The sequence below is a fragment of the Citrus sinensis genome, chromosome 7 (assembly GCF_022201045.2).
Source record: "Citrus sinensis cultivar Valencia sweet orange chromosome 7, DVS_A1.0, whole genome shotgun sequence".
NCBI classification, from domain to species: domain Eukaryota; kingdom Viridiplantae; phylum Streptophyta; class Magnoliopsida; order Sapindales; family Rutaceae; genus Citrus; species Citrus sinensis.
The window spans coordinates 21,476,203-21,491,287 of NC_068562.1; positions in this window are offsets into that span (position 1 = coordinate 21,476,203).

Genomic DNA, 15,085 nt, shown 5'->3' on the forward strand with positions numbered 1-15,085 from the left:
ATAGTATGAAATTCATTTCAGGCTACATCTATCTAGTAAGTAAGGATGCTGTCTCTTAAAAGAGTGCTAAACAGTCCCTTAGAGCCTCTTCTATGATAACAACATAGTTTACAACATGTTGTAAGACATCCAATCACATAATATGGTTGTGGAATTTTATCACAAGGCTAGGTATAATAGATTGTGTTGATAGGCCACTTAAGTTATTTTGTGACAATAAGTCAGTAATGTTATATTTGAATAATAATGGGAGCTCGACGAAGTCGAAGTATATAGACATTAAGTTCCTAGTTGTTAAAAAAATAGTTTAGAGTGGACAGTTGTCTATAAAGCACATTGGGTATAAACTCTATGATTGCGGATCCGCTTACTAAGGGATTACTAGCCAAGGTGCATCATGATTGTATAGGTGTCATTTCATTAAAAGATATTCAGTTTTAGTGGGAGTTTGTGATTTTAGATGCTCTTATAATATATAAAATTTTCAATTATTTCAGTTTATGAATATTTAGGTTATTTTCTGCAGAAATAATGTTTTGGTTTATTCACACTCTGATTTTAGTATGATATGATTTCAGTAAGGTTTAAGGTGGACTAGTTAGAAATAGGCATGTTAGGATCACATTGCATGAAATTTTCATACTACACATCCATATCATGATCTGTGTCATTCATATGTATTGGTAGAGTGACCATTGATAAGTCAAATAATGATACTTGTAAGGAAGACCGCTTTGATCCTATATTGGTATGATTGATGGACCAGATTGGTTATAGATACATTTTAATAATCACAGGTAAGGTTGAGTTCATAGGATTATTTTTGCGAAGCATGATTATAAGGTTACAAATATAACGCAAGTGGGAGATTGTTGGATATTTAATCCAGCATTGTTAGATCCTTAATCCACTGTGGGCTTATATGTGAATAATTATATATTGCGGATTGTCATATAATGTTAAGCCAGATAAAAACTGATCTATTAAGGTTTCTAATAATATGGGCTTCAATGTATCTATTAGAGTGTAGGTCTTTAATGTGTAGATACTTAAGAGTTATTTCTATTTCTATGATGGGCTGAAATAGAACCACCTAAAGTCAACTGGAAAAGTTATCTATGTAAGTAGTTATGGTCCCCAAGTTACACGTATCTTTCTATTCTTTCGGACATCCCATCATAACAGAGAAAGCAAAGAGAAAATTAAATGATTCTTTAGGAGAACAAGTTGATCTAGAATGCCTACCGCACGACTCTAGAGAGTAGTTCAGCAATATGGATTTAGGTACATTTCCGCATAACTTGTTATTGATTCTTGGTGATACAACATGAATGTTTATGGATTATGGGTGATGGTTTTCACCAAAAGTTTTATTGTTCTAACATTACCTAGCCGTTGCATGACTTGGGTTGTTCTTTTCATCATATTACCACCATGATTTTGTTGGCAATGATTTAAATACAGTTCCATGCTTCCACGGATTCTAAGCATCAATTGCTTTAGACATTGTTCTCCCTCTTTGGGCACTACAACATCTTTAGACAAAACTCTAACATGATTTAAAGTTGTCGATGATTCGGCATCTATGTTACCAACTTTAAAAATCCAATTATTTGAATTTCTCAGGTTTTCTCTTAATACACAATTATTCTAACTGTAAACAAGGTTGGATTTTATACAATCCTCTAATCTTGTAGATCCAAAATTCTAATGTCACAAATTTAGATATTGTCAAATTTGTCTTAACATTACAATATGTTAACATACAATGTTCAAACCAATAAAATAAAGCTTTATTAATATTTGATTTGACATTGAACAATTTGAGTTTAAATAAATGTTTAGCTCTTACATTTAATTGATAGATTATATTCAAACTCTTTAATCTAGAGTTCAGCACCATATCTTGTGAGATTTTCTTTTTTAATATGTCCCTACAGTTCCACAGAAGGGTTTCTCTCATGGAGACTTTAGTGCACAATACATTGCTTGGCTAATGCAGTGAAAGTTTAATGTTCTAATTTTTTGTTGATTCTAGAAAATACTGGAATAAAGGAACAATCTAAATTCATGTTGATTCAAAGAATACCGTGAGCCTGGGGGTTAAGACTCGTTGATTCCATAGAATGACGAGAATTAACTAAACAAACATGGCTTTGAAAATTGAAAATATTATTGAATTCAAATCTAGAGTTTATTCTAAGAAATAAATCAATAACAAATAATCAAGACCTGGTTGTAAAAGCTATAAAAGACACTTTATACTAACTACGACTTATCTTAATTAGATTAAAAAACCTATTTTAATAAGATTAATACCAAAATTAGGAATACAACTCAAATAAGTAATACCTAAACAATAAAACTCTAAATAGACTACCAAATTAAACTAGAATACAAATTAATTAAAATATTCCTAATTATTATAACATTTTAAATTTAATTAAGATTTCTTTAATTTCTTGATTTGCATCATTCCTACCAGGATGATAAAAATTCATTCTCAAACTTTGCTAGTTGTAACCCTTAAGAAAATCATCATTTGACTTAACTTTCTAACCTTGGTGACGACATCCATCCAGTCTGCCCAATAGCATGAGATAAAATCTTCAATCAACAATTTTCTAATAATTCATTGTCAGAGCGTCTTTAAAGCTCACAGAACAACTAAAATTAGGAATACAACTCAAATAAGTAATACCTAAACAATAAAACTCTAAATAGACTACCAAATTAAACTACAATACAAATTAATTAAAATATTCTTAATTATTAAAACATTTTAAATTTAATTAGGATTTCTTTAATTTCTTACTTTGCATCATTCATACCAGGATGATAAAAATTCATTCCCAAACTTTGCTAGTTGTAACTCTTAAGAAAATCATCATTTGACTTAACTTTCTAACCTTGGTGACGACATCCATCCAGTCTGCCCAATAGCATGAGATAAAATCTTCAATCAACAATTTTCTAATAATTCATTGCCAGAGCGTCTTTAAAGCTCGCAGAACAACTAAAATTAGGAATACAACTCAAATAAGTAATACCTAAACAATAAAACTCTAAATAGACTACCAAATTAAACTACAATACAAATTAATTAAAATATTCCTAATTATTATAACATTTTAAATTTAATTAGGATTTCTTTAATTTCTTACTTTGCATCATTCATACCAGGATGATAAAAATTCATTCCCAAACTTTGCTAGTTGTAACTCTTAAGAAAATCATCATTTGACTTAACTTTCTAACCTTGGTGACGACATCCATCCAATCTGCCCAATAGCATGAGATAAAATCTTCAATCAACAATTTTCTAATAATTCATTGCCAGAGCGTCTTTAAAGCTCGCAGAACAACTAATAATGAAAGAGTTCTTAAAATCTTTCACTTATTGAAAAATCTTATGATACTTCTCTCCATTTCAATCGAGTGAATAATATGAAACCATATCAATTGCTACCTCATCTTGTTCCACAAGATCAAGAGATGCCTCTATTTGCTTGACAATATTAAAATATTTAAAATACGACTTTTCTGTTGATGATTAACCCTGAACGTTCCAACCTTGGTGATGCCATCCATCTAGTCTGTCCAATAGCACAAGATAAAATCTTCATTCAACAACTGTTTTAATAACACCTTGTCATAGCATTCTTTCAAACTCGCAGAACAACTAATAAAAAAAGAGTTTTATTGGCTTGACAACATTAAAATATTTAAAATATGACTTTGATGTTGATAATTAACCTTATGATTGATATTTAAAAGTCCACTTTGATGTTGATGATTAACCTTGAACTTTCCAACCTTGGTGACGACATCCATCCAGTCTGTCCAATAGCATAAGATAAAATCTTAAATCAACAATTTTTCTAATAATACCTTGTCATAGCATGCTTTTAAGCTTGAAGAACAACTAATAACAAAAGTGTTCTTCTTAAAATATTTCATTTGTTAAAATTTTTTATGATTCCCCCCTTCATTTGAATCAGGTGAATAATATGAGATCGCATCAACTGCTATCTCATCTTGTTCCACAAGATCAAGAGATGTATCAATATGTACCTCAATTTACTTGAGAACATTAAAATAATCATCAAATTTCGGAGGCTAAGTTAAATTAATGAGTGGAATTTGAAAAGTTTCTATTGACGTGAATGACCAATCTCTATTTTCCTTAAATGTACCCATGTGTCATTGGTTTCCTTAATGATGTTACTTTCATACTATGCATTATCACGAGCAACTTCATCGAACTCATATTTTTTCTTTATATGTAATAATTCCATATTTTAAACTCTTCTGAAGTCTTGAATAATCGAATACAAAGTCCTCAACATTCTAACCAAAACATCTTCTTTGTGTCATGGTTTCGTGACTCAATTTTTTTTTCTTTTTTTAATCACTCACTTTTGTTTTTCAAATTCTTTCTTTTCCTTTTTGGTGTTTGTTCCTTATTTTGGTGTTTGTTTGAGATTTTTTATAAGATAAAAAAATTAAAGGATAATATTGTAAGTAAAAAAAGTATTGGGCCAAAACTATAAATAAGAAAATTTGGACAATGATGGGTAGATCTAGAATATTTGAGGTTGTGAGTGTGATGGTGGTAACAATTTAACTTGAATTGTTGTGAATTGATCAAAAAATGGAATTGAAATCTTGACAATGGAAGTCTTGATTTTGGTTTTCAGTGAACGGAATAGTTGCTAGAAGTGGGTTTTACGCTAGAAAGAGAGAGTTAATGATGGGGAATAATTTACCAGTGTCGAAGGTTAGTGAATCGCGACTGAGGGCAGTGAATTAAACGACAATTGGCATGGTAGTTTGTAGTTGTTTTGGTGTGTTTGTGGTGGCTATGGTGTCAGATTAATAGTATTGATGGCTGGGGTTAAGGGTGTTCATAATGTAATCTGATTCACTAATTCGTCTGATCTGTAAAAATCCAACCTATAAAAATTTGATATGTGGATTGGTGGATTGGATTAAAAATTTAAAAATCCGCAGTCAATGGATTTTACTTTTATAAATCCGCGAAAATCCGTGAATCCGCAAAAAAAAAAAAAATTATAAAATAAGATTTATAAATGTGACATTACTACTTATTAATGAATAAATAAGTTAAAATATTATTACATTAACACCATATTATATCTTATCCAATAATAATATAAAATAAAAATAATCAAATAATTGAATATTTAAATAAACAAATATAGCTTCCTAAATAGTTAATTTTCATAATTTTAGTTAATTTTTATGTATTGATCGAAACAAATGTGATATTTTCTTTACGATTTGTTATATTTTGAAACTTTGAATGTATTATTCTAGTTTTATCTAAACGATTAATTTATTTAAAATCTTATTCAATTTTAAATTTGATTACTAATAAAATTATTTTTATTTTTTATTTTTTATTTAATTAGTTCATAGATTGGACATAATTAAAAAATTTTAATTCGCAAAACAATCAGTAAAATGGTGGATTGGATATGGACTGAGTTAAATTCACATATGATCCACAAATTTATGAATTAGATTTAGATTAAATTTCACCGATTCGTGAATTGGATTTGATTGAAAATTTATAATCCGCAAAATAGTGGATCGGATATGGATTCATATTCAATCTACAAAATCTAATCCTCGAACACCCCTAGCTTGGGTATGATCGGCGGTATGTGGGTGCTTGGATGGTAGAGACAATTGACGAAAAATGTTGAGGGTCAGATGTGTACGACAATTATGACGGTTATGTGTACGACGATTATCTAGAATTTGTGGAAGTTGGTGGTGATGGAACTAGCAAAATTTTCAACCAAGCTTTCAACTATGGTACCAAACAGATACATCAGAAATTTAATATTCTAATATTCCATTGATTCTAGAGAATAATGGAATGAAGGAACAATCTAAATTCACATTGATTTAAAAGAATACCATGAACTTAGGAGATTAAAACTCATTGATTCTATAGAATGCCGAAAATTAACTAAACTAAAAAACTCACACAGAGCTTTGAAAATATTGTTGGACTCAAATCTAAAGTTTATTCTAAGAAATAAATCAATAACAAATAATCAAGACTTGCTTGTAAGAGCTACAAAAGACCCGTATTTATACTAACCACGGTTTATTTTAATTCGACTAGAAAATTTATTTTAATAAGACTTATACTTAAATTAAGAATACAACTCAATAAGTAATGCATGAATAATAAAACTCTAAGTGGCCAACCAAATTAAACTAGAATATAAATTTGTTAAAATATTCTTAAATATTATAACATTCAATATAATTAGGATTTCTTCAATTTCTTACCCTGCCTGATTGGCATATGAAGCATTCTTCATTACCCATACTTGGTCTTTAACCATTAATATTTTTGTCATTTTGCTCTCTACAATTTTCAATTGTACAATTCGTACAATTTATTCAACCTATAAAAGTTAGGCATTTATTGCCCCAATAGTTACCTTGACACACAATTCAGTGAACCAATCACCTTATACAAATTTAATTTGGTTTGAATGGCATGAGCTCATGGACTTCTTGGCATAGTTTTGTGAAACTTGCGAATAACTAGATGAACTACTGTCATCATCAACCTTCAATAAACCATATTGTCTATTAGTAGGTCCATGTTGGCTTGATTCAACCTAATCTGAGTTAGTCATTTCAGAATCTCAAATCTATTTTAAGATTATTAAAGAAAATACACATAATACAATATAGCAGGAATAGATTTTGAAATTGCAAATCATAAATTAGAACTTTACAAGATAACATACATTACTATTGAGAATACAATAGTGATATAAGACAACCTATATTGTATGCAAATATATATAAAAAAAAGTACATAGGAAAAACTAGAAGTGTTGCAAACTGTCACACTTAAAACTTAGATTCGTTAGACAACATATAAGTTTTGTGAGAAAACCTTCCTAGAGTACTTAAGCTTACTAATAGCCACTTATGCACTTGTCGCAATTTTATAATAATAAAGTTGAAATAACAACAAATTATTATAAACAAAAGAATAGAATGGAAACCAAGGCTCATGAGACACCACATTTTCATTAAAACATATTCGCCTTCTATTCTTGGGTGCTTTAGGATTCGAACATCTTTTTTTTAGGATATAATGATAATGAATAGCTCTGGCGCACTACTAGGCTATTCAACAGCGAACTTCCACTGCGTCTGAACTGTATAAAAATAAATGTACAACAAAAGAAGAATTGAAAATAAACTAATTTCATTCCTTCATCTATCACTACTTTCTAGACGTCCTATATATCTCTTGCTCTCCATGTCCTCTGTGAAATACTACCAAGGCAACCCAAGAGGGGGGGGGTGAATTGGGTTTTTAAAACTTTAAGCTAAACAAATTGCACAATAATTTAATCTATTGCCTTAATCAAATCAAAAATAATAAATTCAATAAAGCTCAATAATAAAAGAGTAAGGGAAGAGAAAACAAACACAAAGATTTTTACGTGGTTCGGCAACCCGGCCTACATCCACACCTCCAAGCACATCGGGCTTGAGGATTTCACTATCCAAGCCTCCCAAGGCTTCAAATGCTTACAATTGACTTCCTAGGTGTCAATGAACCTTTACAACAAGAGATTATCTCCCCAATCTTTTCACTCCAAGTGTTTCTCACACTTATACACTCACAATTTGATGAGAAATGAAAAATTACAACAAACAAGTCTCTTTTAGAGTAGATATACAAATGATAGCTCAATGAAGATTTAATTTATGATGATTTTCGAAATTGAAGCTCAATATATGTTGTGTGCATTTGTTTATGCTTGCAAAGATTGCTAAAAATGAATTGGATTTGAGTTTATATAGTTTGAGCTAAAAAACTAGCAGTTATTCACTTTTTGTTCATAATCGGCTTACCGTTTGTGGAATCTAGTTAGCCGCTTGTATGTTACCGTTAAGGCAAAATTTTGAATTTTAGAACATCCGGTATGCCGCTTGTGAAATCTGGATAGCCGTTTATGCTCCAGAAGCTTTCTGCCCAACATCTGGATAGCTGCTTACGAAATCTAGATAGCCGTTTTCCATCCGAAGAGTTTCTGCCTAATATCTGGCTAGCCACTTGTCATATCCGGTTATCCGCTTACTACAGTAATGGTACAGTGAATTGTTTGCCAAAATTATAATTTGACCCCAAAACTTTATATAACTGTACTATGACCTAAAATGTTATAAATTTTGTAAATAGGTCCAATTTCATAATCTCTAAATAATGTTTACTATTCCCAAAACTTTTTAAAATTATGATATGGCCCCAAATGCTATAAAACTTTTTAAATAAGTCCTTCTCCAAAATTTCAAGCAATACTTGTTGATTTCAAAGTTTTCAAAACTCTTTCAATTAAACCATAAACTTGAAAAACAACTAATTTCATAAAATCATTTTTTCATTTAATATAAAACCTTTATAATGTGAAAATAATGGTTTATTTAAAATGTATAAATAATCCAACATCTTTTGCCATCAAAATCAACATTATGGAAACATATATGTTAACAATCCAACATCTTTTGCCCATTTGTGAATTTTAAGACAATCTCATTTAACTCATTGCTTTTCTTTCTAAGCACTTCATTTTCTTTCATTAATTCATCATGTGATTTCTCATGCTCATATGAAGTACTTTGTTTACAAGTGAATGATGCAATTCTATCATGTAACATTTCATTATCTAGTTTCAATTCTTTGATCTTTTCATTTAATGAAACATTGCATTTTTGTAAGGCATCGTTTTTATTTTTCAAGTTATCTACATGTGATTCTAGATGCTTGTGTGGAGTGCTAGATTTCTCATTTGATAATGCAACTCTATCATGCAATGTTTTATTCTCTAATTCTAGGCTTGTAATTTTTGCACTTAGAGATTCATTTTCATTTTTGAGCTCTACCATTTTCTTTTTAAGACATGTATTTTTTTTACCAATTTTCATCCACTCATAATGCAATTCTTTAAAAGTATCATGTAATTCATTATAAGTAGGAAGATCATTTACCTCATCAATTTCATCATCCGATTCATCTCCAATTGCCATGAGAGCTAGATTTGTCATTTCTTGATGCTCTTCATCATCACTTGTTTCCTCATCGCTAACATCCCATGTGGCTACCATTACTTTCTTCTTGAGCTTGTTGAGAAAAGGGCAGTCTGATCTTATATGGCCATGCTTCTTGCACTCATAACATTTGATTGCTTCCTTATTTTCCTTTCGATTCTTGAGGTCTCTAAATTTTCTTCGCTCACTGGATTTCTTAAAAAAATTTCTGAACTTCCTAGTCAGTATATCCATCTCCTCCTCATCCAGCTCACTTTCCTCATCACTCTCATGTTTCGAGGCTTTGAGAGCAATACTTTTCTTCTTTTTCTTATTACCTCTTTCGGTTGCTAAGTCTTCCTCATAAGAAATAAGAGAATCAATTAAATCATCAATAGGTAAGATATTTAAATCTTTGGCTTCCTCAATGGCAGTCCTTTTTGGTCTCCATTCCTTAGGTAGTGACCTAATGATTTTCTTAACTTTCTCGCTATTTGAAAAGATCTTTCCTAGGGCTCCTAGATTGTTCACTATGTCCGTAAATCTAGTATACATAGAATACACGCTCTCATTTTGTTCCATTTGGAACAATTCATATTGTCAAGTGTACCTACTAATTTTAGACTCTTTCACTTGATTCGTGCCTTCATAAACAACTTCAAGTTTGTGCCAAATTTCATTAGCACTCTCACAACTAGATACTCTATAAAACTCTTTCTTATCTAGTGCACAAAACAAGGCATTCATAGATTTGGAATTTAGAGAAGCTTTTCTCTTTTCCAATTCATTCCATTCCCGAGAAGGTTTTGGAATATCTTCCCCGACTTTATTTTTAGTCAAAGGCATAAATGGATCATCACAAACAACTTCCCAAATTTCATAATCTAGTGCTTGTAAATAAATTCTTATCCTAGTGTTCCAATACGGATAGTCATTTCTGTCAAAGAACGGTGGTCTAATTGTGGACTGTCCTTCCCTAAAGGTTGAGTCATATTGGGTTGTCATTGATCTTTAGCTCTAGACGGTTAAGTCTAAATAAAAGCACCTCGCTCTGATACCAAATGAAATACTAACTAGGCAACCCAAGAAGGGAGGGTGAATTGAGTTTTTAAAACTTTAAGCTCAAAAAATTGCACAATAATTTAATCTATTGCCTTAATCAAATAAAAAACAATAAATTCTATAAAGTTCAATAATAGAATAGTAAGGGAAGAGAAAACAAACACAAGGATTTTTACGTGGTTCGGCAACCCCGCCTACGTCCACACCTCCAAGCACACCGGGCTTGAGGATTTCACTATCCAAGCCTCCCAAGGCTTCAAATGCTTACAATTGACTTTCAAGGTGTCAATGAACCTTTACAACAAGAGATTATCTCCCAAATCTCTTCACCCCAAGTGTTTCTCACACTTGTACACTCACAATTTGATGAGAAATGAAAAATTACAACAACTCTCTTTTAGAGTAGATATACAAATGATAGCTCAACAAACAATATATTGTGTGCACTTGTTTATGCTTGCAAAGATTGCTAAAAATGAATTGGATTTGAGTTTATATAGTTTGAGCTCAAAAACTAGCAGTTATTCACTTTTTGTTCATAACCGACTTACCGTTTGTGGAATTCGGTTAGCCGCTTGTATGTTACCGTTAAGGCAAAAATTTAAATTTTAGAACATTCGATATGCCGCTTATGATATTCGGATAGTCGTTTATGCTCCAGAAGCTTACTGCCCAACATCCGGATAGCTCCTTACGAAATCCGGATAGTCGTTTTCCATCCGAAGAGTTTTTGCCCAATATCTGGCTAGCCGCTTGTCATATCCGGTTAGTCGCTTGCTACAGTAACGGTACAGTGAAATGTTTTCTAAAATTATAGTTTGACCTCAAAACTTTATATAACTGTACTATGGCCCAAAATGTTATAAAATTTATAAATAAGTCCAATTTCAAAATCTCTAAATAATGCTTGCTATTCCCAAAACTTTCTAAAATTATGATATGGCCCCAAATGTTATAAAACTTTTCAAATAAGTCCTTCTCCAAAATTTCAAGCAGTACTTGTTGATTTCAAAGTTTTCAAAACTCTTTCAATTAAACCATAAACTTGAAAAACAACTAATTTCATAAAATCATTTTTCCATTTAATATAAAACCTTTATAATGTGAAAATAATGGTTTATTTAAAATGTATAAAAAAATAATTTGAGCTTAAAAGATTGATCATTCTTAATCTTGTTTGTTATCATCAAAATTAACATTATGGAAACATATATGTTAACACTCTGAAATGAAAAGGAATGTCAATTTATATAATTCTATGAGGGGCATTTTTATCGAAAATTTAACTACATAAATTTTGTAATTGCTGCAGTTAGTTTTTTATTAAATGTACTTGTAATTGCTACTTTTAATAGCTAATTATTAAACTTTTGATTTAATTCTTGAATTAAATTCAAAGTTTAACCACAACCGATTAATCCCATTTAATCTCATATTAAAATGTGAATTTAATTGACCGTTATAATTCTCAGAATAAATTTTGAATTTAATTAGCAGTTATAAATAAATTTTAGAATTAATCAGGTCATTAATCTCGAATTTAACTAGCCATCACAATCTTTAACTCTTATACAATGCAATCATTGAGATTTTGAGTGTCAATTTTTCATTCACTCAAGTGTTATTTTGAGTGTAAAAATAAATCGTGTTGATACACTCTTGGAGGATTATCTAAATCATTTAACGTATTTACACAAAGTAGATCCACTCAAAACAAATGCTTTAAAATACCAACTCAATATGCTATTTCCCCAACATATTGATACTTCTACAGTAGAAGCCATTTGGCGCAAAGAAGCACTCTAAGCAATAATGACATTGCATAGTTTTTGTTGTAAGATGACGATACAATTGGAATTTCTTTTCCCAACATGTTAGAGACGAAATCCAAGCGGAAATCAATTTCAAAAAGAAGAAATCAACATTAAAAACATACTTCACAAAAGCCACATAGACATCATTTGGATTTGGTTTCAAAATAGATAATTATTAATTATATAGTAAGTGGATCCTATATAGACATAAGAATTTTTTTAAAGATCAATATCTTATAAATTTATCTAATTACAAATTTGTTACATTGACCCCAAGTCTGGATTAACACAACCTATTATTGAATCAAGGTTATAAACTTATTAAATACTAATTTACTGATAATTTATTGTATTTATTGTTCATTAACTTGTAAAATTAATATTTACCATAACATAGATGAAATAGTTGGGACTTGTACCCAAATCATATCATTAATCTTTATTGTTTTAGCATTCAAAATCTTGTTGAGATTGAATTTTTATTTTAACATTTATTTCACTAAATTTAATCCCACATTCATCTATTGACACATCTAATAAGGGAAAATATCCACCGTCCACCCATTTTTTATACTTTTTTCAAAAATACACAATTCCTTCATTTTTTGGCTGGAATCCACTTAAAGTTACATTTTTTTTCACTTTTCCACTTCCGTTTGGAATCCGTTAAGAAAACTAATGGAAACTTAAAAAAATGACCATTTTACCCCCAAAACGAAAATTACAATTTCACCTTAAAAATTATAAAAAATAATTAGATTAAATCTAATTATTTTCCCCATCGGTCAATAAATAAATTAATTCCACAACCATCAAATGCAGGTTTTTTTTTTAAATATGTCTGTAATTAGAATGCTAAATTATAACAGTAGTATTAAAAATAGTCCAATCTCGCAAATCATCAATTGAATTTAAGATAAGTAGAGTTTTATTATTAATTGAGTTATAATCTCTAGTAGTTAAGATTTTTTTGTACTTCATTAAAGTACCAATAATGATATTCATCATTAAATCTTATTATTTTTGGTATTTTTTAAGGTGAAATTGTAATTTTCGTTTTGGGGGTAAAATGGTCATTTTTTTAAGTTTCCGTTAGTTTTCTTAACAGATTCCAAACGGAAGTGGAAAAGTGAAAAAAAATGTAACTTTAGGTGGATTTCAGCCAAAAAATGAAGGAATTGTGTATTTTTAAAAAAGGTGTAAAAAACAAGTGGACGGTGGATATTTTCCCCATCTAATAATGCTAGGGATCTCAATTATAATCCTAGAACATCAGTTATTTATTATTATTTATTGTGAATTGTAATTAAATAAAAGTTAATAAATAATAGTGACTAATATGAGGTAAGTAGTTATAAATAAGTTTTTTTTTAATTAGAAATTACAAATAAGTTAGTACAGTAAATCTCTCTATAATGATACTTTATGTAGGAATAACCTCTATATAGTCATAAAAGCATTTTGTTCAAAATTTAAGTAAGTTGCAAAAAAGTATAAACTCTATATTATAATAAGTTATATATTTTTTTCTAGATCCTACTTTAAGAAACTCGCCTCTATATAATAATAATTATGTATATATGGTGAAAAATATGTGCTATAATACACTAAAGGTTAAAGATGGAATGCAATAATTTTTTAAAGTTGTTTGAGATAATGATTTATTCTATCAAAGTATTATATAATATTTATAGAAATTACATTGATAGAAAAACTTTAAAAAGAACACAAACGTTTAAACTTTTTAGATGACTTTTCATATTCTCTATTGTATAAGATTAATATAGTGCATATTTTACTTCTATATCACTTGGACTAAGGATAATTAAGTCAAATCAATAATATTTCTAATCACACCTCTATTAAATTATAACCTCCTCATTATAATAAAAATAGATAGTTCCAACATTATGAACTACAGAAAGGTTTTACTATAATAAATTAAGATCTAAATGTCGAGATAATTGTTAAGATTCCTCATGTTATTGTTAATCTCATTCTAGATTTTATTGATAGATATAGTAAAATTTCTCTATGGTGATACTTTATATAAGACTAACCTCCACATAGTCATAAAAAATTCTGATCCGAATTTGGGTTAGTTATAAATAAGAATTAAATCTCACATTATAATAAATTATTTTTTTTTAGATTCCATCCTAAGAAACTTGCCTCTACATAGTAATAATTATATGTATATTGCAGAATATATATGTTTTGTTACATTAAAGGCTTAGGATGGAAAAAATATTTTTCTAAAGTTGTATGGAAAATGGTTTATTCTTTAGAATTATTACCAAATCATTATATAGTATTTATAGAATTTACACTATGAGAAAAGCATTAAAGAAAATACAAAAGTTTAGACTTTTAAGATGACTTGCATTTTCCCAGCGCTAAATAAATATATATACTAATTTTTTTAAACTATATTTATCTCTTTTATTGACAACTATACATTGGATCTAATATTAATTGTTAATGTAGTTTTACCTCTATATTACTTTCACTAAGGAATTAAGACAAAACAATGATTTTGTAACTACATTTCTATTGAGTTATAACCTTCTAATAGTAATAAAATTAGTTAGTCCAAACATTATGATTATAAAGAGGTTTTACTGAATTTGGTATCCGTTGAATTTTCCCTTTCAATTTCAATTTATTGAAATTAATAAATCTATAAATTTTGTGGCTCAATTTTTTTATTTGTTTAATTATTTTGTATCCGTTCAATTTTCCCTTTTAATTTCAATTTATTCGAATGAATAAATCTATTAATATTATGAATAATTTTTTTTATTTTATAGGATAAAATCACCTTTTATGCTCTTAAACAATTCCATAGGTAAAACAGTCTTTTATCATAGATTGTGTTAAAGATACTGTTGATAAAAATTGAAAAATCAGTTGCTCATGAGCTATTGTCAGAATCCCTTAGGGGTGAGTTGAACTTTCAACAAAAGTTTAAGGGAAATTAATAAGTATGGTGATATATTTCTACCCCTTAAATTATGTAAACTCACACCACCATAAAAAAAAATTTATAAAAAATTCATTTTATTTTTAACAATGATAAATAAAGAAGAAATTTAAAAATTAACTAAATA